This window comes from Callithrix jacchus, chromosome 9 (genome assembly GCF_049354715.1).
Source record: "Callithrix jacchus isolate 240 chromosome 9, calJac240_pri, whole genome shotgun sequence".
NCBI classification, from domain to species: domain Eukaryota; kingdom Metazoa; phylum Chordata; class Mammalia; order Primates; family Cebidae; genus Callithrix; species Callithrix jacchus.
In genome coordinates this window covers 65,656,794-65,681,348 of record NC_133510.1, presented here as the reverse complement: position 1 = coordinate 65,681,348, position 24,555 = coordinate 65,656,794, and the positions used below count along the sequence as shown (strand labels likewise).

Sequence of the window (24,555 nt, the reverse complement as noted above, 5' to 3'; positions counted from 1 at the left end):
TTGGAAAATTAAATATAATATTCCTAAATAGTCTATGAAACAGAAACTACAAGGTAAAATAGAAAATACTTTATTAAAAAATGAAGCACAATATATTAAGATTTGTGAATGTAGCTACAGAAGTATCTAAAAGGAAACCTATACTTGTAAATGTTTCTATTTGAAAAGAAGAAAGATCTCAAATCAATTATCTAAGATTTCATTTTAAAGACCTATAAAAAGAAGCAAAAAATGAAGCAAAAGTAGAACAATGAAATAATAAAAATTAGAGTGAAAATAATTGAAATAAAGAACAGAGAAATAATAAAGTCAATGACATCAAAAGCAACATCATTGAATAAAGAAACATAATTGATAAATCTCTAGCTAGATAGATGATGAAAAACAAAGAAGATACAATTTACAAATATCAGAAATGGAAAAGAGATACCATAGATCAGCAGGCTTTATTTTTATTTATTTTCATTTTTTTTTGAGACAGAGTCTTGCTCTGTCATCTAGGCTGGAGTGCAGTGGTGCAATCTCTGCTCACTGCAACCTCCCCCTCCCAGGTTCAAGCGATTCTTATGCCTCAGGCTCCTGAACAACTCGGATTACAGGTGTGTGCCACCACGCCCAGCTAGTTTTTTGTATTTTTAATAGTGATGGGGTTTCACTATATTGGCCAGGCTGGTCTCAAACTTCTGGCCTCAAATGATCCCCCTACCTTTGCCTCCCAAAGTGCTGGGATTACAGGTGTGAGCCACCATGCCCGGCCAATTCAACAGACTCTAAAGGCTAATAAGGGAATATTATTAACAATCTTATGTTAAAAAAATTTGTCAACATAGATGAAATGGACAAATTTCTGAAAAACACAAGTTACCCAAACTGGCACATAAGTTGAAAATGTGAACAGCTCTAGCTCTATTGAAGAAACTGAATTTATAATTTTAAAACCTTCCTTGGAAGAAAAACACCAAATCCAGATGACTTCACTGGTGAATTCTATCAGACATTGAATGAAGAAATAATACCAATACAGCAAATTTCAGAAAATAGGAAGGAGGAGGTACTTCATAACCCATTTGATGGTGCCAAAACTACCTTGAAATCGAAACCATGCAAAAATATCATAAGAAAATAAATCTATAGTTTAATATCTCTCATAAATACAGATATAAGAATTTTAAATAAAATATTAACAAATTGAATCCAGCAAAGTCAGTTTAACATTTGACTATCAATCAATATATTTCACAATGTAAACAAAAAAATAGAGACAACATGTGATCACCTCAGCAGATTCAGAATAAGCACTTGACAACATTCGACAGTAATAATTCTCCAGGCTAGAAATAGGAAAAAAAATTCTCAGTCTTTTAAAGAGCATCTACAGAAGACCTACAATGAATATCATATTTAATAGTGAAAACTTTCCACCTAAGATCAAGAACAAGGCAAATATGATCATTCCTACCAGTTCTGTTTGTGTAGTTCTGGAGATCATAGCCTGTACACTATGGCAAGAAAAACATATATAAAGCATACACACTGAAAAGAAAAAAGTACTGTTTTCATTTGCAGGTAACATGATTATATGTATACATAAAATCCAAAAGAATCTAGAAAAAAATATGTTATAACTAAAAAATTTAGATAGGTTGAAGGATATAAAGTCAGCATGTTAAAAAAATCAATTGTATTCTCATATGTTAGCTATGAACAATTAGGAAATAAGAAGTTTAAAACCATTATCTATAATAACATCCAAAAATTCATGAAATATTTAAGGATTAATTTGACAAAATATATTTAGGACCTGAACACTGAAAACAACAAAACCCTGCTGAAGAAATTAAAGAAGACATAAATAAAGAGAGATATACCATGTTTGTAAATTGGAAGATAAAATATTGTTAAAATGTTAATTTTCCCTAATTTGGTTATTAAAGAAATTAAATTTAGAAAGAGTCAGTGCAGGCCGGGTGTGGTGGCTCACGCCTGTGATCCCAGCACTTTGGGAGGCCTGGGCAGGTGGATCACAAGGTCAAGAGATCGAGACCATCCTGGCCAACATGGTGAAACCCCGTCTCTACTAAAAAATACAAAATTAGCTGGTCATGGTGGAATGCACCTGTAGTCCCAGCTACTTGGCAAGAGAATTGCTTGAACCCAGGAGATGGAGATTGCAGTGAGCTGAGATTGTGTCACTGCATTCCAGCATTGTACCTGCTGACAGATCAATACTCTGTCTCAAAAAAGAAAAGAAAAGAAAAGAAAGAGTCTGTGCAATTTCAATAAAAATCCCACCAGATATTTTTTTAGATATCAACAAACTGGTTCTAAAATTCATATGGAAATGGAAATGACTTAGAATAGCCAAAACAATTTTGAAAAAGAATAGTTGGAGGATTTACCTGAATTCAAGATTTACTATACAGTTGTGATAATCAAAACACTGTGATATTAACATAAAGATAGGTTGGGATAGAATAGCCCAAAAGTAGAGCCATACATTTGGTCAAAATTATTTTCCAATTTTTTATTGCGTAAAATATATATAACACAGAATTTACCATTATAACTGTTTTAAATGTACAACTCATTGTTATTAGATAAATTCATAATGTTTGTTGTGCAACCATCTCTATCATCCATCTCCATAACTGTTTTCATCTTGTAAAACTGCAACTCTATACCCATTAAACAATAACTTCCCATTTTTCTTCTTCTCCACCCCCTAGCAACTACTGTTCTATTCTCTGTTTCTATTATTTTATTGGTCAATCCATTTTGGATAAAGGTACCAAGGTAATTCAATGTAGGAAATGATACTATTATAACAAATTATGCTAGAACAACTGGATAGCCATCACAACAACAACTTTGACCCTTACCTCACATCATAGACAGAAATTTGTCTGAGATGGGGCCAAGGCTTTTCTAGAAGAAAACATAAGAAGGAATCTTCACAACATTGGAATAGGTAAACATTTCTTGGATAGGGCACAAAAAGCAGAATCCATAAAAATTTTAAAGTATGAATTCGATTTTCAAATTAAGAACTTCTGCTCTTTGAAAGGGACTTTTAAGCTAATGAAAAGACAACACAAGACCATGAGAAGAGATCCATATATATACATATATATATGCAGTTCTCCTGCTCAGCCTCCTGAGTAGCTGAAATTAGAGGTACCTGCTGTGCCCAGCTATATGTACATATATCTCTAACAAGGGACATGCATATTCCTTTGTACAAAGAACTCTTCTTACAAGTCAATAATAACAAGGTAAACTAATTTAAAGATGGACAGAGGTTGTGAACAGCCTTCACAATAAAAAAGATATACAAATGCTCAATAAGTGCATAAAAAGTTGTTTGCTATCTTTAGCCATCAGGGAAATGCAAATTAAAACCACAGTAAGATACCACTACACACCACTAGAATAGCTCAAAATAAAAAGACTGACTATACCACATGTTGATGAAAATATGGAGCAATTGGAACTCTCATATACTACTGATGGGAATGGGAAATGGTACAACCACTTTGGAAAATAGTTTAGCAGTTTCTTGTTAAGTTACACATACATTTATTGTAAAAATCCAGCAATTGCCTTCCTAGGTATTTACCCAAGACAGATGAACACATATGTTCCCACAAAGACTTGTACACAAAATGTTTATGGCAACTTTATTCATAATAGCTAAAGACTGGAGACAACCCAAATGTCCATCAGCTGGTGAATGATTATGCAAATGGTGGTATGTACATATAAAGGAATACTTTTGAGCAATAGAAATAACAAATTACCAATACATGCAACTTTAGAATACTGGAGAGCATATATTTGTATTTGAGTTTCCTCACATCCTTGATATGTTAGTCTATCAGGGTTATCATCCTTTTTTTATTTATTAACATGAGAATAAATAGAAAGAATAGAATAGAATAGAATAACAGAAGTAATAGGATAATAGAAAATAGGTATTTTTTATTCAGAGAATGGTTCATGACCAGCAATATTGGCAGTACCTGGAGCTTATAAGACATGCATAATCTTGGATCTTGTCCCAGACCTACTGATTCAGGATCCACTTTTAAACAAGATCCCCAGATGTTTCATATGTACACTAAAGTTTGCAAAGTATTGGTCTAGGTAAAGTCTTTTATCAAATTTAAACATTACAACTGTTTTTTCCAATCTACCATCTTTCTGTTAATTTTATTTATGTGTTCTTTATGTTCTTTATTAAAAAATATTCTTGTTTGATGAAATAATATTTATCAAAACCTTTCTATTTTTTCATTTGATAGATGGCATTTTCAGAAGTTCCTATAGGTTTTCCCTTGACTTAATAGCCATATTCATGTTATTTACTCCTTTACTATTTCTTAAATATGTCATTATCTCAGACTCTCACTGTACAAGTTCTTTAGCATTCTGTTGGATCCCTTCTTTTCCATAACTCATTCCTCTATCATGTTGATATTGTCTGGATTTTTAGTTTGTAGTTTCACAGGTATGCCTTTTCTTCTTTGGTTTAATCTTAGCTTTTTTAAAAACAATAAACTTTACCAAAATATTTAATCACCTTTCCTTTTCATTTCTCCTTACAAGGTTACTTTTATTTGCCCCTCCCCCACCTTTTTCTTTCTTTCTTTCTTTCTTTTTTGTTGTTATATTTGGTCACTGGGGTCCATGTGCACATCCTGCATCCTGCAGGATTGTTGCATAGGAACATACATGCCATGGTGGTTTGCTGTCTCCATCCCCCCAACCCCCATTGCCTATATCAGGCATTTCTCCCAGTGTTATCCCTCCCCCTCCTCCCTGCTGTCCCCCTCTCCCCTCCCCTTCACCCCCACCCCACCTAGCCCTGTGAGTGTTGTTCCCTTCCTTGTGCCCAAGTATTCTCATTGTTCATCACCCACCTATGAGTGAAAACATTTCCAGATTCATCCATGTCTCTACAAAGGACACAAACTCATTGTTTTTTATGGCTGCATAGTATTCCATGGAGTATATGTGCCACATTTTTTTTGTCCAGTCTATCATTGATGGGCATTTGGGTTGATTCCAAGTCTTTGCTATCATAAACAGCACCACAATGAACATACGTTTGCATGTGTCTTTATGACAGAACGATTTATAATCCTTTGGGTATATACACAGTAATGGGATTGCTGGGTCAAATGGAATTTCTATTTCTAAATCCTTGATGAATCGCCACACTGTCTTCCACAATGGTTGAACTAATTTACACTCTCACCAACAGTGTAAAAGTGTTCCTTTTTCTCCACATCCTCTCTAGCATCTGTTGTCTCCAGATTTTTAAAGGATCACCATTCTAACTGGCATGAGATGCTATCTCAATGTGGTTTTGATTTGCATTTCTCTAATGGCCAATGATGATGAGGATTTTTTCATATGTTTGTTGGCTGCATATTTGTTTTCTTTTGAAAAGTGTCTGTTCATATCCTTCGCCCACTTTTGAATGGGTTTGTTTGTTTCCTGTAAATCTGCTTTAGTTCGTTGTAGATTCTGGATATAAGCCCTTTGTCTGTTGGATAGATTGCAAAAATTGTTTCCCATTCTGTTGGTTGCCGGTTTAGTCTAATGATTGTTTCTTTTGCTGTGCAGAAGCTCTTAATTTTTGTTTTTTTTTTTTTTGAGATGGAGTCTTGCTCTGTTGTCCATGCTGGAGTGCAGTGGCATGATCTCAGCTCACTGCAACCTCTGCCTCCCTGTGCTCAAGCGATTCTCCTGCTTCAGCCTCTCAAGTAGCTGGGATTATAGGCACCCACCATGCGCTGCTAATTTTTTTATTTTAGTAGAGGCAGGGTTTCACCGTATTGGCCAGGGTGGTCTTGAACTACTGACCCTAAGTAATCCACCCACCTCAGCCTCTCAAACTGCTGGGATTACAGTCATGAGCCTTTTTCCTCTACGTCTTTAAAGATTTGACTTCATTGTTTCTTTCATCCTATGTTCTGCTGACATCTGATGTCAGCTCGATGCTTATTCCTTAATTAGTGATCTACTCTTTCTCTCAAAATTCTTTGTCTTTGATGTACTTAAAATTCAGTATAATGTATTTAATTGTGCATTTCTGCTATCTGTTTTATTTGGCCCTGTATGAGCCCTTCCAATCTAAAGTCTTTCATCTTTAATTCTGGAAGATGTTTCTTTAAATATTTTCTCCTCCACTTTTCTCTCCTTCTGGGGCTTCTGTTGATAGATTGTTGGACCTGCTGTTTCTAACCTTTATAGCCTTTAGATTTTCTTTACATTAAAAAAGAAAACCTCTTTATTCTTTCCTGCTACCTACTGTGGAAGTCTGCTTTTTATAACTACTCATTTTTGAATGAAATAAGTTTTTCCTGTATCACTATTTGTAGGAAGACTGCGTGGTTGAGAGCTCAGAGTTCCAGGCTAAGAGGAATTTTTCTTGTTTCTGAGGTTTATGTATGAATTTTATCCTGTATATTTCCCCAGCCAATTGAATATAAGTTGCTGTAGGACTAGTCAGGAGGCAAGGTGTATCTTCTCCCTCCATAACACTGTTTTCTGAAAATAGGCTTGTTTGTATAATTCCTTCAGCCCCACTTCTTTTGTTTCTCTGAAGCAAAATAGGTCTAGGAAAGCTCTTGCTGCCAGCCTGTACACCCTGCTGTGAGAGATTTTGCGTTTGTACTGAAGGTGTGCTCCTAGAAGCAGCATACATACTGATTCTTTACATCTGCATCTGGGTGCATCCTCTCTTCTTCCCAGTCCTCTTCATGGCTGCTCCTATTGATGCCCTTTCTATCTGTTTCTTGGTTCATCTTTCTTGTAGCTTCATGAAAGATTTCTTATTCTCCTTGTCATTTTTTTACTTTTGGTGATTTACAATAGGGGTAAAGGACTGTCATTTTTATACTGCCATCTTCATACTGCCATCTCAAATAGGAAGTCTGTCTAAGCCATCTTAGAAATTCTTGTATTTTCAGCTTGTAGCAATTCTTTTAGGGTAATGAGTTCTATTAGTCTGCTAACTGAATGTAAAACAGTTTATTCTTTTGTTTCAAAATGTGCCTCTCTTGTTAATTATTTCAGGATTGGCAAATATTATATTTATCCATAGGATAGCCTTCTTTAATTTAAATATTTTCACTATATCCTACCCTCCAAATTTTATCTTTTTAGATAAAGATCACTATTGTCATAAGCCAGCCCCTCATCCTCTTCCATGGGCCATCTCTAACTTCATTGTGTGTCTTAAGGAGAAGAATCTAAAAGCGAGTTCATTATCCTACATGTGGCCATTGTTTTATACAAAGTCACCTCTGAATATTGGTTTGTGAGCATCCTAGTGTTTCTATGCTCCCAGTGCGAAAGAGCAGAGCCCTGCCCTCCAATGACAGATGACAGCGATATTTTAAAAATAAACAAATGAAAGTCATTCCTTGCCTTCTGTGATCTCTCATTCTAGAGTCGTTTGGGAAAATTTTCTCTCTCTCTCTCTGTCTCTCTCTCTCCCACACACACACACACACACACACACACGCGTGCGCGCACACACACACTACCACCACCAACAACAACAATAAAAGACTTAACACTTATAATGTGAAACAAGTGGCAAAGTAGCGGAATGAAACTATACCTGTAACTGCTGTGCAGTCACAAAGCAGTAGCATTGTCATTGTTGGGTTAAGTGAAGTCTTCCTGCCAATAGGAAGTTTTATGTGGAGTTTAGACAAACGATAGTTTAAGTCATTGCTGGGCAATTTATTAGCTATGTAATATTGAGCAAAATGACTGATCTTTAAAAAAACAGTTAACTCTTTTATAAAATTGTATTTGCCTCAAAAAGATTTTCTAAGTTAACTGAGATGATACATGCAAAACCCTTCACACAATGCATGGCACATAAGTATTCAGGAAATCTCAGCTACGATAATTTTTTATAAGGAGAGAAATTGAGTTACTGCAGAAGAGGTGAACATTTTTGGCATGAAGGCCTGAAATTTTGCATGAGGATGTCATTTATGAAAGAGAGGAAGTGGAGTACTTAAACCAGAGAAAAGATTCCATTTAGAAAGCCATTACATGGAGGGGTGGGAGGTGTGGTGGAGGGTGGGAGTGATGAGGAGGGGGAGCTGTATGAAGGATGAATTAAGGCCGAGTGGAAGAGCTTTAATTTGATATGATGAACAACAGTGGCTACTGCATAACAAGGGGATCCTGTGGAAGCAGCTTTCATGGATTCTTCATTTCTTGCCAGTGACTGGTAAATTAAAAGGGGGAAGATTGAAGGTGTGAAAGCATAAAAGTTGGTTAGGAGTCTGTTAAGATAATCTAGACATATCCAATTTGGTTCTAGACCAGGTTTAGGACTATAAAAATGGTAAAGAAAGTATACAGTTGATGGGCTGTGCCAGGCCAGAGGCATGTCTTGCCTTGCTTCCTAGCTGGTCAGAAGGTGGTGGAGCCCAGTTATAACAGAACAAGTTCTCTCATGGTGCTTGTGGGCATGTACAGCTTCGGCCTCATGTCACACCTATGTTGTGCTTTTTTTTTTTTTTTGAGACAGGGTCTTGCTCTGTCATCCAGGTTGGAGGGCTGGAGTGCAGTGGCATGATTTCAGTTTACTGCAACCACTTCTTGGGTTCAAGCAATCCTCCTGCTTCAACCTCCTGAGAAGCTAGGACTACAGGTACGTCAGGCTAATTTTTGTATTTTTTACAGAGAGGGGGATCTTGCCATGTTACCCAGGCTGGTCTTGAACTCTTGGGCCCAAGTGATCTGCCCTCCTCGGCCTCCCAAAGTGTTGGGATTACAGGCATGAGCCACTGTACCCGGCCTGCTGTGCATCTTTTGCTCCTACTCTGGGGCTTCCCTGTTGTCACTCATGCTTAAAAAGATTGTGCACAGCAGGCCAGGAGTGGTGGCTCATGCCTGTAATCCCAGGACTTTGGGAGGCGGAGGCAGTTGGATCACCTGAGGTGGACAGATCATCTGAGGTGGGGAGTTTGAGATCAGCCTGACCAACATGGAGAAATGCCATTTCTACTAAAAATATATAATTAGTTGGGTGTGATGGTGCATGCCTATAATCCTAGCTGCTTGGGAGGCTGAGGAAGGAGAATCCCTTGGACTTGGGAGGCAGAGGTTGCAGGATTGTGCCACTGCACTCCAGCCTGGGCAACAAGAGTGAAACTCTGTCTCAAAAAAAAAAGAGGAAGAAGAAGGTTGACAGCACATATGCATATAAGACCCAGAACTGCAGGGTGGTTAACACCTCAAGGGACAGACCTTGAATAATGGGAGGTAGTAAGTAAATTCTTTTCCCTTCCTTCCCCTAGACAGACTGTTTGGGGATGTAGTTGCTTCACATGGTGAAGACATCCTTCCACATGAAGTAAGCAGCTTTTCATGGAGCTATGGCCAGCTGTATATAACATTCCTTTTTGTTTGCTGTGTCTTTTTTTCTGCTTTGTTCTCTTTATCTTTCATTCTTGCTTCCCTGGGATTGCGTTTCTCAATAAAGTGTTATCACATAAATTTTTACTTCCAGCTCTAAATTTTAGGGAAACTGGGCCAAGAAAGAAGAATAAACTCCAAGAGATAGTACGATGGAGGAATGAGGACTTGGTGATGGTGTAACTGTATGGCAAAGATTAGGGGGAATTTTAAAGATTAGCTCCAAGTTTGCGGGCCTCTGGATGGAGGTGGAGTGAAGGTACTTTCATAGTGGTGAGGAAAGGGGGAAGTTAAGAATCAACCCTAGTGCTGCTTATGGTTTGAGAAGAGCTTGTCTATATCCCATATATGGTTTAAAAGTCTCTGGATCTCCTGAGTCAGAGTTCTATCCCTTTATCAGTGTGAGTTCCAATATAAGTGCTATGTTTTCTGAAGTGGATAACAGCTGCATACTTCGGTCTGTACTGGACTGGATGGATCTGTGTCAGCAGTGTAGACCAACATTATTCCAGCTTAGATATCAGTCTAACAGCAGTGTAGACCAACATTATTCCAGCTTAGATATCAGTCTAACAGCAGTGTAGACCAACATTATTCCAGCTTAGATGTCTGTGAGGAGGAATTAGACGTACATTTATTTTCTAAGTGAGTGAAATACAAAGCCTTTCAAACCTAACAAATAAAACCAAGAACTTGTCTGCACCCTTCCGTCTATGGGAAATTGACATGGGCTCCTAAAGATTGCTGTGTATATCAAACCAAATGGAAGCTAGAAAAGGTGGTTGATATATTGGGGCCTGTTGGGGTCTGGGGGGCAAGAGGATGGAGAACGTTAGGACAAATACCTAATGCATGCAGGGCTTCAAACCTAGATGATGGGTTGACAGGTGCAGCAAACCACCATGGCACATGTATACCTATGTAACAAGCCTGCACGTTCTGCACATGTATCCCAGAACTTAAAGTAAAATGAAATAAAGTAAAATGTGGTTGAGGACACAGAGGACCCTACACGATGTCAACACAAACATATTTTACTGAAAATTCTTAAGTCCTCTCATGACTTGGTACTGCGTGTGCTGATCTTGGGAGAGTCAGCTGCTAGAACTCTGGGAAGCAGAAAATTGGATAGATGAACTTGATTATTCAAATAAATGATTTGACACCTAAATTATCTGGATAATTGCCTCCTTGTGGTCTAGGGCAACCTGACCCCTCATATTCCTGGAGCCACAGGAAATCCGAGAGTCGTAATTGCCTGTGAGAAACTGAGTAGAGTGTCTGAGGGGGCGTCTGCAGAGTAGGAAATGAAAACAGACTGTTCAAATTGGCAAATGAGTAGCATGTTCATTGCGTTAGTTAGAAAATCAGCCCGGGCTGGGAGTAAGTCAGGAGAGTAAATTTTGGTTGGTGTCTGACAATTTTCTCATCCTGTCTATTTTTTAAACTTTGGTTGAGTCATTCCCAAGTAACCCTCACCCAATGTTAGTTTCTTGTTTATTCTATGCTCACATAGCACGAGGGGACTCAGTCTGCACCACATATTTGCACTTATTTATATGCTGCTTTGTAAATGTTTTAAGACCATTTTTCTGTAAGTGTGCCATGTTTTCTGAAGTGGGTTTAGGTTCTTTGATGTAGTCTCTTCAATAGTCATTTCCCACTTTCCTCTCATTTGCATTTTACATCTCTGTTCATTTGATGTTGTCTCATGAAAACTCCGTGTAACTTCTTAACACCTTTATCTACACATTGCCCTCCTTCTGCTATTGACTGAAAGTATGAAAGTGGTGCTGCACGTGCTGTCAAGATTTAGCACACATGCTCTTAGGTTTCTGCTTTACAATGATCTGCTTTAAGACAACATCTCTTTAAGGCAGCTCTGCATCTGAAAGCCTGGGTTCCTTGTGCACACTTTGTGTCATTGTCCATGATGTATAACATCCTGTTCCCACACGGCATCATGGACTTTGCCCTATTCTGCTTGGAAACCACTTTCCCCTTCTGCACTTGGGAAGTTAAGCAAGAAACTCAGCTTCAAACGCTAGCTCAGAGGGTTGAGAACCTATCTCCTCTCCCAGGCAAATATTCACTCATCTCATCTGCTCCCAGAATACTTTTTACAAACATTTTCTAAGGTCAATGCCCATTTTATATATTTTTTTGTTTTCACATTGGTCTTCACCGAAATGCACACTTCAAGACCACAAGTTGTTCATTTTTATAACCACATCATCAGATATAGCAGCTGTCACACAATGGATACTCACAAAATGTTGGAGAATAAATATTCAGTGTATAAGTTCTTGTGTGGAATGTTGATAGTTCTCTGTTCTATATTCCCATCTGTCCAAGGAGCCCACCAGGGTGAATTCTTCCAGCTTCATTCTTCATACGCCTTCTCTGCCTCAAGAATCAGTACCCTGCTGGTCCCAGTCTGTCCCTGCTGTTATCCCAACTCTTCCATTAATTGGCAGAGGCAGAATGGGGCCCCGAGGTAGTTTAAATAAACCATTTGTTCACTTTATCAGATATTTATTCCAATATTTGTCTCAATATTTATCTCACATCTACCCTGTGCCAGGCGAAATTTGCATTACATGCTGTTGATATACCAGCTAACAAGATAGTCCCCATCCTCCTGATGCTTATATTTTAATGATTTAGTTGTACATCATGGACAATGACACAAAGTGTGCACAAGGAACCCAGGCTTTTAGATGCAGTGTTGCTCAAGATGTTGTCTTAAAGGTGATCACTGCAAAGCAGAAACCTAATAGCACGTATGCTATATCGTGACAGCACGTGCAGCATCGCCTTCATACTTTTAGTATGATGCTTACATTTTAATGGCTTAGTTGGAGAGCGAGTTGATGGGTAGATTAAAAATGGAAAACAAAGCTTTTTGCCTACGTTATCGATCAATTCAAAGCTATATAAATCTTCATTTTTCCACTTGAGTTTGGTAATTGAGTCCTATCTGCATGTATCATATTTCTGTTACCATATTTCTCAGAAAAAAAACACAAAAACATATACCATGGCCACACGTGTCTCTAGCACCTATGCCATGCTATGGATAAACACGTACGCCTATACATATATACACTACATTCAACAGCTATACAATATAAACACTCACTGATAATCCATTCACCCAGGTATTAAACCTCCCAAGGTATAAGGTAGACCACCTTCCCCTCCACTAATAATTTCCATTCTGATGCATTTTCTTTCCCTCCCTTCCTCCCTTCTTCCCTTCCTCCATTCCTTCCTTCCTTCCCTCCTTCTTCTGTCTCCCTTTCTCTCTTTCTTTCTCCTTCCTTCCCTCCCTCCCTTTCTCCATCCTTCCTTCTTCTCTCTGTCTCCCTTTCTCTCTTTCTTTCTCCTTCCCTCCTTCCCTCCCTCCCTCCCTCCTTCCCTCCTTCCCTCCCTCCTTCCTTCCCTCCTTCCCTCCTTCCCTCCTTCCCTCCTTCCCTCCTTCCTTCCTTCCTTCCTTCCTTCCTTCCTTCCTTCCTTCCTTCCTTCCTTCCTTCCTTCCTTCCTCTCTCCCTCTCTTCCTCCTTCCCTCACTCCCTTCCCCCTTCCTTCTTCTCCCTCCTTCCCCCTTCCTCCCTTTCTTGCTTGCTTTCTTCTCACTCGGTTGCCCAGGCTACAGTGCAGTGGCACAGACATGGCTCACTGCCTCGCCTGGGCCCAAGTGAGCCTCTGTCTTCAGCCTCCTGAGTAGCTGGGACCACAGGTTTGTGCCACCACACTTGGCTAATTTTTTAATTTTTGTAGAGACAGGATCTGGCCATTTGGCTCAGGCTGGTCTTGAATTCCTGGCCTCAAGCCATCCTCCTGCTTGGGCCCCACAAAGTGCTAGAATTACAGGCATGAGCCACCGCACCTGGCCTGGATGCATTTTTAATGCATGTGCCCTGTAGATGCACATAGAGCAAACATTACCATGTGCACACACATGCACACATATATTGCAGTTAGTAGAATACTTTCACAGAGGGCCTACTGATAACTTCTATTTCTTTGTGTGTGGCAGTTTGCAGGTTCTAAATATTTTCCAATGAATTCCTTTGATCTTCCTACAAATTCTCTAAGGCAGTCTATACCCATTTTCTATTTAAGGAAACTGAGGATGAGCATAAAAAAAAAAGAGATAGAGAAAAATCTGTATTTACTGAGGAAGTGACTACAGTGCACACACACACACACACACACACACAGACACTACCAGGGCCTGCTCGTGGGGCTATGCATTTTTGCACATATCATCTCTGTGAAACGTTATTATTTTACGCATCTTACAGATGAGGTAGCATTTGAACTATATCATGAAACATTGCATGGACCCCTATTTCTCACAAGTTCAGCAAATTGGCATTGAAGTCATCCCAGATGGGTGGGTATTATAAAGGCTGTCCTAAAGTGTACCAAAAAGAAGAGTCATTTCCATCAGGAATTTTTTTCCTCTAACTCAGTCCTGGCTTCTGTAGCCTCTGTAGCTCCATTCTATTTCCTTATGGTTTTTAGTTCCTCAGAAAAAAATGAAGCACAGCTGCAAGTTGTCCTCTGAATGATAACGGAAGAGTTATTATATTAGCATATATTAGCATACGTTTTAGTTATGCTGTTGAAGACAATTTCCCAGTTCCCATCACTTCCTATTATAGTGGACTTAATAGTTACATGCTCCTCAGTAGAGGCTCAAAGCCATAATGTAAAGAACACCCCTCTTTTTCGTTACCTGGACCCAAAGACATGTTTCACACAGGTCAGATAACCTTGCAAAAAGCTACTGGCCTGCCCACCGATAGCAAGTGTGGATTTGTATAAATAATCATGGAGGACAGACGGCTTGGCACCCAGTTTTCAGCATCCTTTATAGCACACCTCCCCTCCTTTCACATCCGAGCTTCTCCCCCAGACTTTCCTTGCTTCTCTCCACAGATCTAAGTTTATTCCTTTTCCCCAGTCTTTTCTGCCTTTCCTTGCAAAGTACATACACAGAGGCACACACATGGAATCTCATCCATGGCCCTTCTTCACTTTGGTCCTTTACTCCCTGATTGGTTTTCCCCTATTTAGTTTCTTCACATATTTCCAACACTTACCTCTGGAGCTCAGCAAACTGCCTCCTGGTTCTGTCCTTGTCTCTCTTTGCCATGGTCTCTGCTTCATGAGTGCTTTTCGGTATCTCCCCCCAACACTGCCATGGTACTGAACTCTCCCAGTGGGAAGGGTCTACATCTCCTCCTCCTTTTGAATTTTCTTCCTGATCCCTGAACACCTGGTGGCCATCTCAGAAGTGACTGACCTACACATTTGTGATGATCCTCCGAGTCAATGGATTATATTCATTTATTTATTTAGTTTTGAGATGGAGTCTCGCTCTGTCACCCAGGCTGGAATGCAATGGCATGATTTCGGCTCACTACAACCTCTGTCTCCTGGGTTCAAGCAATTCTCCTGCCTTAGCCTCCCCAGTAGCTGGGATTACAGGCTCATGCTGTCATGCCTGGCTAATTTTTTGTATTTTAGTAGAGATGGGGTTTTCACAGTATTCCCCAGGCTGGTCTCAAAATCCTGAGCTCAGGCAATCCACCAGCCTCAGCCTCCCAAAGTGCTAGGATTACAGGCGTGAGTCACTGTGCCCAGCCTGGATTTTATTTTTACAAGTTTTATTTTGTTTTTAATTGACACATAATAATTGTACATATTCATGGGGTTCAGTGTGATGTTTCGATGCATGCACACATCATGTTGTAACCAAATCAGGGTAATTAGCATATCTTTCACCTCAAACATGTATCATGTGTTTGTGGTGAAGACATCCAAAATCCTCTCTTCTACCTATTTTGGAGTTATTTCTTAAATTCCTATTTAAGGTCTTGCTCTAATTTTGGATATGAATTCAGTTTTAGTCAAGAACGATTTTTCGTGCTTGTGACATTAGCTCAGGATGACAGGGAAAGTGTAAGAGAGGAGAAAATATGATTCTGAGGATGAACACAATTTCGTGGGCCAATTAACTGAGACAGTTCACATGTTTATTATGTTTAAACTATCTGGTGATTAATTTAGGGAATTTTATAGACAGTTTAATACTCTCCCAGCATAAGGAATAACCCAGTTTATATAAAAGAAGAGAGAAAGAACCCTGAGCTAGATCTACCTCTGATGATGAATATGACAAATGAAAGGTGGAGATATTAGAAATTTTTCCTTAAATTGTATAGTTCAGAATGAAGGTACGAATACTCAACCCCCAATGTTGGGGCGTGCGTATTACCTCCAGGAAATTTTAAATCCTGATTTGACCATTCCTTGCCCTTCAGTGTACACCTTGGCTTCCCTACCCTAGTCATTCCCAAGCTGACATTGCAAACCCTTCCCAATGAATGCTTATGTAAATCATAATTGCTAAGGCAACTCCTTGGGCAAAACCAAATTTAAAATGTAGTCTCATGATCTCTACTTTTTTTAATCATCCACTTTCATTTTATTGGCCAGGATCAATAGTTGCCTGGGTTTGAACCATGACTATTTATTGAGTGCCTGGGATAGGTATGGTAGAGGTAGCAAGGTAAGGTCAACTCAAGATATTAAAAGAACTGATGGCACTACTTGAAGTGGATGTGGCTGTCTGGACCATCTCTACACTTTCTCTGTTTTTGGCCTGAAATGCCTATTCAGTCTCTTCTTCTCTGTTGTGTAGCTGATTCAAGCTTTTTTACTTCACCTTTTCTATTCTCTGCTTTTCCCACCTCTGTCTTTTCAGGACTGCTATCCATACACATACAGGAAAAAAATAACCAACCAACAACCCTTCTTTCCTCTTTCCCTTCCTTTTTTCCTCTCTTTTGGTCACTAGATGCATATGTATGGTACCAAAAGTGCCTTCTGATGTTGTCGACTTGGTCATGCAATTGGTTATTTTAGCAGAGAGTCAGGTGGGGAGTGCTTCCATGAAAGGGCCACTTGATTAGGTAGCCCAGCATAGACATACCATCAGCTTGTTCTCTCTGCATACATTTGCTCCTATTACTCTGTCTTTCTGTAGTCGTTCATCTATTCAACAAATATCTGTTATATTCCTGCTATGTACCAAGAATTATACTATACCTGTGTTTTAATAATGATATGATGGCAGGGTACGGTGGCTCATTCCTGTAATCCCAGCACTTTGGGAGGCCAAGCGGGCAGATCATGAGGTCAGGAGACCATCCTGGCCAACATGGTGAAACCCCGTCTCTACTAAAAATACAAAAATTAGCTGGGCATGGTGGCTTGTGCCTGTAATCCCAGCTACTCAGGAGGCTGAGGCAGGAGAATTGCTTGAACCAGGGAGTTGGAGGTTGCAGTGAGCCAAGATTGTGCCACTGCATTCCAGCCTGGTGACAGAGTGAACCTCCATTTCAAAAAAAAAAAAAAAAAATAGTGACATGATATTGCTGTTTCTTTCTGATTAACATATTTTCAGAGCTGAATGAAGAAACCTGTATTAGGAAAACAGCCCTAAGATGAAGTTGATTTTTTTCTTCTCTCCGAAGCCTTCTATTAGTGTGAGGGGGGCAGAAAAGGAGGAACAATATGGCTGTTTAGAGATCCCTTTCTCACACTAGCTCTTGCCCTGGATGGCAGAGCAGTGGGTGGGAGGTGGGGGACTGCCTACAGTCATAGTCCCCCCCGCCACACACACTAACCTTCTTCCCCTCGTTTTCTTTCCCCGGGGCCCCCCAACCAAAAGGGAGTCTGTCACTGTAATTAAGCAGTCTGTAATCAACGAAGTCCCATTAAGAAGTAATGAGGCCAGTAATGCAGTGGGTACCATTGGTGGGGGATTAGTGAAACTCATGTGGTTTCTTGCAAGTCTCCCACTTTCTGAGGAAGTGTTGTGGGGGTGGGTGGATAAACTGTTGACTCAGCACTATTAGCATTAGTCTCTGCACTCTGCCCCATACTCTCAAGTTAAGCACCTTGCTGAAGTTGCTTGGATGTGTTGGGTGGGACGTGCTCCCAGCTCTGATAAAGGCATGTATGTGAGTTCCTCGCTGGCAGGCTTATAGCATAGTCATCTCTGCATTCCCAGTGCCTGGAACATCATAAGTGCCCAGTAAATGTTCCACGAATGCCAGGAGAGGGTGAGTTAGAAGTACACATTGCGCCTAAGACCCAAATGTCTTACCTTCTTGCTTAAGACTTTCTCAAAAAGATTGTGGTTCCGTGAGCATCTGGGTAAATATTGACCAAAGAGGATCTTGGTACTAAGGACTATAAGCTCTTTTCACACTTCACATATTGAATCTTGCCTTTCTTGTAATTATCCACACATGAGGGCATAAGTCCTTGGAGGGCTATGACCATTTTATATAGTTTTATACTCTACAGAGTGTATGTCGGGTGTAAAGCTCTAATGTATATTTTGTGGGAGCAAGGATTGAAGCTAGACACATGGAAAAGTTGTCATGCCAGAAAGTTAATGCCAAAGGTCCCCAGAATACTCTTTTCTATTAATTTTAGAGTCTAGTAAAATCGTAAAAGCTAAATTGGGAGGAACTAATCAATCTGGAGATTCCCGAAATGTATGATATGATCTGTGTCAGGGGAGCTTGCTCTGTATAAAAATGTAGTTCATTCACCTTCCTAACGTGAATCCCGTGGAGTCTAAAGTCTTCAGTGTGGAAGCAGCAGAATGACCTCTCCAAGTATGTTTCAGCCCAAGGCCCCTGGGAGCTTGTGCAACCTTAGCATCTCTTGAGCTTGTGGTTTTTATTGTTTTCCTCCGCCTAGAACTAGATGGCCCAGTCAGGAAAGCAGTTCGTATCATTCATTCCTTTACTTTCACAACACCACCTCTAAGTTGTACAAACTCTTCTCAAGCAAAGACAATTCATAACTTCTTTCAAGATAGAAAGTTATTCTGAAGAAGGAGGCAATATGGGGTGGGGGTTACGGGCACCTACTTCAAGTCACATAGATTTGGGTTTTAACCCAGAACAGTTTCAATTAATTCTCCTGTTTACTTAAAGAAGTTACTTAATCTTATGTCTGAAATAATGCTAATAATACCTATCACACTGTTTGTGAGGATTAAAAGAAAAGAAGGTGGCCGGGTGCAGTGGCTCACGCCTGTAATCCCAGCACTTTGGGAGGCGGAGGCAGGTGGATCACCTGAGGTCAGTAGTTCGAGACCAGCCTGACCAACATGGAGAAAATCTGTCTCTACTAAAAACACAGAATTAGCTGGGGGTGGTAGCACAGGCCTGTAATCCCAGCTACTCAGGAGGCTGAGGCAGGAGAATCGCTTGAACTCAGGAGGTGGAGGTTGCAGTGAGCCAAGATTGTGCTATTCTACTCCAGCCTGGGCAACAAGAGCAAAACTCTGTCTCAAAAAAAAAAAAAAAAAAAAAGTAAAGAAGGTATATAGAGCACCTCCTAACACTGCGCCTGGCTCACAGTGAGTGAATGATCAAAATGGTAGGTAAGGAAAATAGAGCTAAATCCAGCCTCCATCTGTCCTTTTTCAGTATGTGCTGCATAATTTTGCCTAGGTCTGTGTGAGCTCTGTGATTGTTCCTCGTGTGTCTTTATGTTTTGTTTCTCTACTTAGACTGTAAGCGCCTCTTACCAGGAACTGATATTCTTTCACATCATTGAATTCCACAGAAGCCTTTAGGGCAGGTCCCCTGCTCAGGCATCAGATAATTATAATTGGTCCATCTGCCATTTTAAGTTCATGAAATGTGTTATTGAATCTTCTACATCAGGGGAGCTTGCTTTGCTTTAAGATACAGTTTGTCTACTTTCCTTAAGTGCATCCAGTGGAGGTTAAAAAGCCTTATATGTGGTTTGAAGAAAAGAGATGGTCAGGAACATTAGGGTACCTTGAAGGTGGTAAAAGGGAAGAGAGAACCTTAAAGTCTGGGTGAGAATATTGGGCCTGTTAGGCTTAACTGAATCCACACATTGAATGGAGTCTTCTCTTCCAAGTCTACAGGCATGAGCTTTGCAAGTCTGAGCACACACACTCTTGGTCTGAAACCACAGCTTCAGAATGAACCTGGCACTAGGAGTTATCTTATTCATCTCCTTCCCTTCCCCAAACTAGAGCTATTTTTCCCTTGTTTCTTCTGATGATGAGGACATAATCCTGGCAAGAGTTGACCATTTCCCCAATATCCTCTGTTCATTTTTGCCATTATTTGGTGTGTTACTCATTTTTGGAGTGATTTGCAGAGAATGTTTCATTTTGGCCCTGCATGCTCCTGTTGTCCTGCATCCTTGGGCACAGCCATCTCTTCATTCATCATTTGGTGAGGTCTAGAATGAAACAAACCTTCCGAATATTTCTTCGTCTTACAGAAACCTTTCTTGCTTGGTCAGACCCCTCAGGAAGCACCTTCTTGTGTTGTATCTGAAATCTCCTGTTTTGGCTTTCAGTGTCATAGTTTGCTACCAGAAGTATGGATAATTGAGACCACAGAGAACCCTCCCTAAAACAGTGAAAAACCTCAGAAGCCTTTCATTTATAAAGGAGTGAGGGCCCTGCTCTCTACGGCCTCGGCCCTGGCCTCAGCACTTACAAGCTTTCCTGACACCTGGAACTGTGAACCTGGCACCAAGCAGAAAATAAACTCCAAGGAGCCAGTGAAAAAAGAAAAGAAAAGAAAGCCTTCAGTTTAAAAGATGTGGAGATGAATGCTTGAGAGTTGAGATGCTTCTCCCACCCCTCCTCCTTCTGGTCTCATGATGTCCTGCCATTCATACATTTGAGATGTGCTAAAGTGTATCTACCCATCCTGCTCATCTTCACCTGGAAGAATGCTGGCTGATTCCATATGTCCCACAGGGGGATGTGTTGATTCAGCAGCAGAAAGCCTTTGCCATTCAGAATATGGAAATGGGAGAAATGGAGCCAGAAAATGTTTACAGAACAGTGAGAGAAGAAAAGAAAAAATCCCAAGGTACAGCTGACCTGTTTAAATGCAGAATATACTTAAAAGACCCCAAAGACTGAGGCTTTTGTAACATGAATGAGGAATATTAAAGGTAAAAGATTCTTGTTTTCCAACAGAGATATTCCTAAACCTACCAAGCAGAGGAGAATCCACAATATCTGTTGCGGTAGGAAGTTCTTCTGCAGTCTAACCTTAATCCCTCCAATGCTAGTTTATTTGCCTATATTAATGTGTTGCTTTGTAAATGTTCTTAGGTTGCTTTTATTGTGTGTGTGTTTGCCTTCACAGGTAAACTCCTCCTGGGCAGGATCTGACTCTTTAGAGGAATTTTTTAACCCCCCTCCCCAGAAGTGTCCATATCAAGGCCATGGTAGAGAAGACGCTCAAGAGCAATCCCTAAGAAACCATACTTGGAAGCATCCTGCATCAGAGGGGTTTGTTCCAGGCTCAGATTTAATCCCACTATTTCCTTTTCATAAGACAAGTGTTGTCTGAAGGAGTCTGTGTGTGATTTTGAGATGAAAGGATTGCAGAACTCAACTCCCAGGTTGTCTCGTATCTGATTCTTTGACAGGGGAAAAGAAGTGGACTCTTCTGCACAATAGCTGAGCAGACAAGAGAGAAAAAGCTTGAAGATTCACCGTGGAGTGAGGCTAATTGGAGCCTTCCTCAGAGCAACTCAACTTTCCCAGTTTTACCTATCCCATTCCTTGCCATTCCCACCTGTAATTCTGTCTTGGCAAGAACCCTACACTGGATGTTCTCAAAGTGCTTTGTAGACTTTAATTAGTTCTGTGGGAAGTCAGGCAAAGCTCAGCCGTCATTCTGCCAACAGAGATGACAGTGGTGGGTGTGGAAGGAAGGCAAGAAGAAGATGGACACCCAGAACAGTTGTGCAACTTACTGAGGGCCATGTGGATAGAAGGAACTGGGTTTAAAACCCCTGAGTCTCGATAAAAGTGTCTTAGCCTTCCAGATTCCTAAACAGGTAGTGGGCTCATCCTACTAACCTACTTTGCTAGGGTGTTGTTGATGAATGCTTATAAACCCTGTCCCAGATGATAGGTTTGGAAGATTGTTAAGGAAAGCATGTCATTAAGTCCCTACTCACCCCCTCCTTGACAAATAGCCCTAGAGGGAAATGAATGTAAGCCAGAATCGGAGGGCCTCCACTTCAATGGGATGAACTGAGATTCAGCAACAGGAGAAATTTTCTAGCAGTGAGGGAAATCAAGGACATGTTAGGGATGGAGGGTAGGGTTTGGGAAGGCCTAAAACAGGTGACCCATGGCCAGACAGCCTGAACAAGATCATCATGGAATAACTGATTCCCATTAGTCGCTGTGGATGGTCATTTTCTTAAAATTCAGGACACTATTTTTGTAGTAGTTTCTCTTCCTCTTTTTGTAAGAGCAGAAGACCTCTGTGGGGCCTACTGCAAATGAGAGACATATTTTGAGCCTGGAACTGCTCTGTGCTTCTCTGAAAGACATGGTTAAGGGTTTGGGCTCTGATGTTAGAGACCTAGATTAAAATCCTTCCTTGCCACTTCCATCTGTATCAACTTGGGTAAGTTTCTTAACTTCTCTAAGCCTTGATTTTTCTCACCTATAAAATGGGCCTAACCATAGTGCCTAACTTAGAGGTTTGTTGTGAAGGTTAAATGCAATCATTCAGGTAAAGCCTTAATGGAGCCTGGCATGTAGTAAGCACCCAATCCATTTTAGCTACTGACTCCTTTCTCTGTGTTACCCACTTTGGATATTATCCCCAGCAATTTCTTTGGTCAATTCCTGCTCTCACTGGCCCCTTGGCTATCTTCTCCCACCATAATTAATGAGAAGTTGAGGAACACTAATACCAAATTCTTTTTCATGTTAATTAGGAGAAAGCAGAATTACGAAGGTCAACTGGCTGGTATAAACAATATTACATAGATTAGCCCTGCTCTACATATATGTTCTCAAAATCGCTAAGTGGCCACTCTTATGTTGGATAAACCTTAAATGACTTTATCTGCAAGTCTGAGTAATATTCTCATAGAAACAAGAAACACAGTTAAGGGAAGAGAAACTAATATTTGAGCTTGAGATACTTTCCATATCCAAGCCTAATTGAATCTTTGCAGTCACCCAATAAAGAGGTCTTATTATTCCTACTTTATGGGTTAAACAACCAAAACTCAGCAAGGTTAAATAATACACTCCAAATCACTCTTCTAGGTGGAACCTAAGTTTGAATGCAGCTCTGGCTCCCAAACCTGTCCATTTTGTACTATGTCATGCTCAAAGGCGTATTCTGCTTTTGTCAATGGTCAGACTATGTGCATTTAAGTTTCCCACACAAATTCCAGAAGAATTTTATCAATCAATTCACATGACCTTGACTATTAATTTAGTTTAAAAATCTTTCCCTTTATGATTTAAAAAATATCCACTTTAAGAAATTATCTGGGGTACCTGCACAGATCATGCAGGTTTGTTTCATAGGTATTCACGTGCCGTGGTGGTGGTTTGCTGCATCCATTGCCCCGTCATCTACGTTAGGTATTTCTTCTAATGCTGTCCCTCCCCAGAACTTAAAGCATAATAAATAATTTTTTTAAAAAAATAAATAAAGTGGTGTTATGTTAAAAAAGAAATTTAATTTAAAAAAAGAAAAAGAAATTATCTACCATGTGCAGGACTACCATAAGATTTTTTTAAAAAGATATAAAAAAGAAACTAGCAGCAGGTTGTGGTGGCTCGTGTCTGTAATCACAGCACTTTGGGAGGCTGAGGTGGGAGAATTGCTTGAAGCCAGGAGTTCAAAATCAGCTTGGGTAGCATAGTGAGACTCTGCCTCTACAAAAAATTAAAAATTAGCCAAGCATGGTGGCACACACCTGTAGTCCCAGATACTCAGAAGGCTGAGGCAGGATGATTACTTGAGCTCAGAAGGTCAAGGCTGCAGTGAGTTATGACCACTGCATTCCAATCAGGGTGAGGGGTGAGACTCAAAAAAGAAAGAAAGAAAGAAGGAAGAAAGGAGGGAGGGAAGGAAGGAAGGAAGAAAGGAAGGAAGGAAGGCAGGCAGGCAGGCAGGCAATGAGAACACATGGACACAGGGAAGGGAGCACTACACACTGGGGTCTATTGGGGGGAATAGGGGAGGGACAGTGGGGTGGGGGAGCTGGGGAGGGATAGCATGGGGAGAAATGCCAAATATGGGTGAAGGGGAGGAAGACAGCAAAGCACACTGCCACATGTGTACCTATACAACTATCTTGCATGTTCTGCACATGTACCCCAAAACCTAAAATGCAATTTAAAAAAAAGGAAGGAAGGAGGAAGGAGAGAAAGAAAAAAGAAAAGAAAGAAGGGAAAGAGAGAGAAAGAAGGAAAAGAAAGAAGGGAGAGGGAAGAAAGGGAGGCAGAAAGGATGGAAGGGAAGGGAAAGATGGGAAGGAAGGAAAGAAGAAAAGGAAGGAGGGAGGAAGGAGGGAGGGAGGAAAGAAGGAAGGAGGGAAAGAAGGAAGGAAGGAGGAAAGAAGGAAGGAAGGAGGGAAGAAGGGAAGAGAAAATGATCCACATTTCTTTCCATTACCATGGTCTGTCAAAAACTGACTGTTGAGCCAGGTGCAGTGGTTCACAACTGTAAAGACAACCCTTTGGAGGCTGGGATGGGAGGATCACTTGAACCCAGGAGTTTGATCTTGTCCTGCAAAATATAGATAAAAATTAACCAGGCACGGCGATGTATTCCTGTAGTCCCAGCTACTTGGGAGGCTGAGGTTGGAAGATCTCTTAAATCTAGGAGTTTGTGGCTGCAGCTAGCAATGATCATGCCACTGCACTTCATCCTGGGTGATGGAGTGAGACCGTGTCTCACAAAAGAAGAAAAAACGCTGACCGTTGCCAAATAATAAAGAACATACTATATGATTCCATTTATATAAACTCTAGAAAATGCAAGCTATTCCATTGTGACAGAAATCAGATCGGTGGTTGCCTGGGCAGGGGTGAGGGCTGGAGGGGAAGATGGGAAAGAAACTTCTGAGGATGATGGATATATTTATTATCTTGAATATAATGATGGTTTTACAAGTGTACACTTATGTCAAAATTTATTAAAACTTTTAAAAGCTGACGGAATATTAGTC

General features: G+C 40.3%; 1 long non-coding RNA gene across 1 annotated transcript in view; it reads left to right on the top strand.

The window, feature by feature from the left end:
- The window catches only part of LOC118144240 (uncharacterized), a 168,281-nt gene that overhangs the window by 139,249 nt on the left and 4,477 nt on the right, over nt 1-24,555 (top strand). Inside the window, exons 3-5 of the long non-coding RNA XR_013521856.1 lie at nt 8,564-8,686; nt 19,897-20,505; nt 20,703-21,983. This is a non-coding gene — a long non-coding RNA (uncharacterized LOC118144240). The remainder of the gene's footprint in view (nt 1-8,563; nt 8,687-19,896; nt 20,506-20,702; nt 21,984-24,555) is intronic.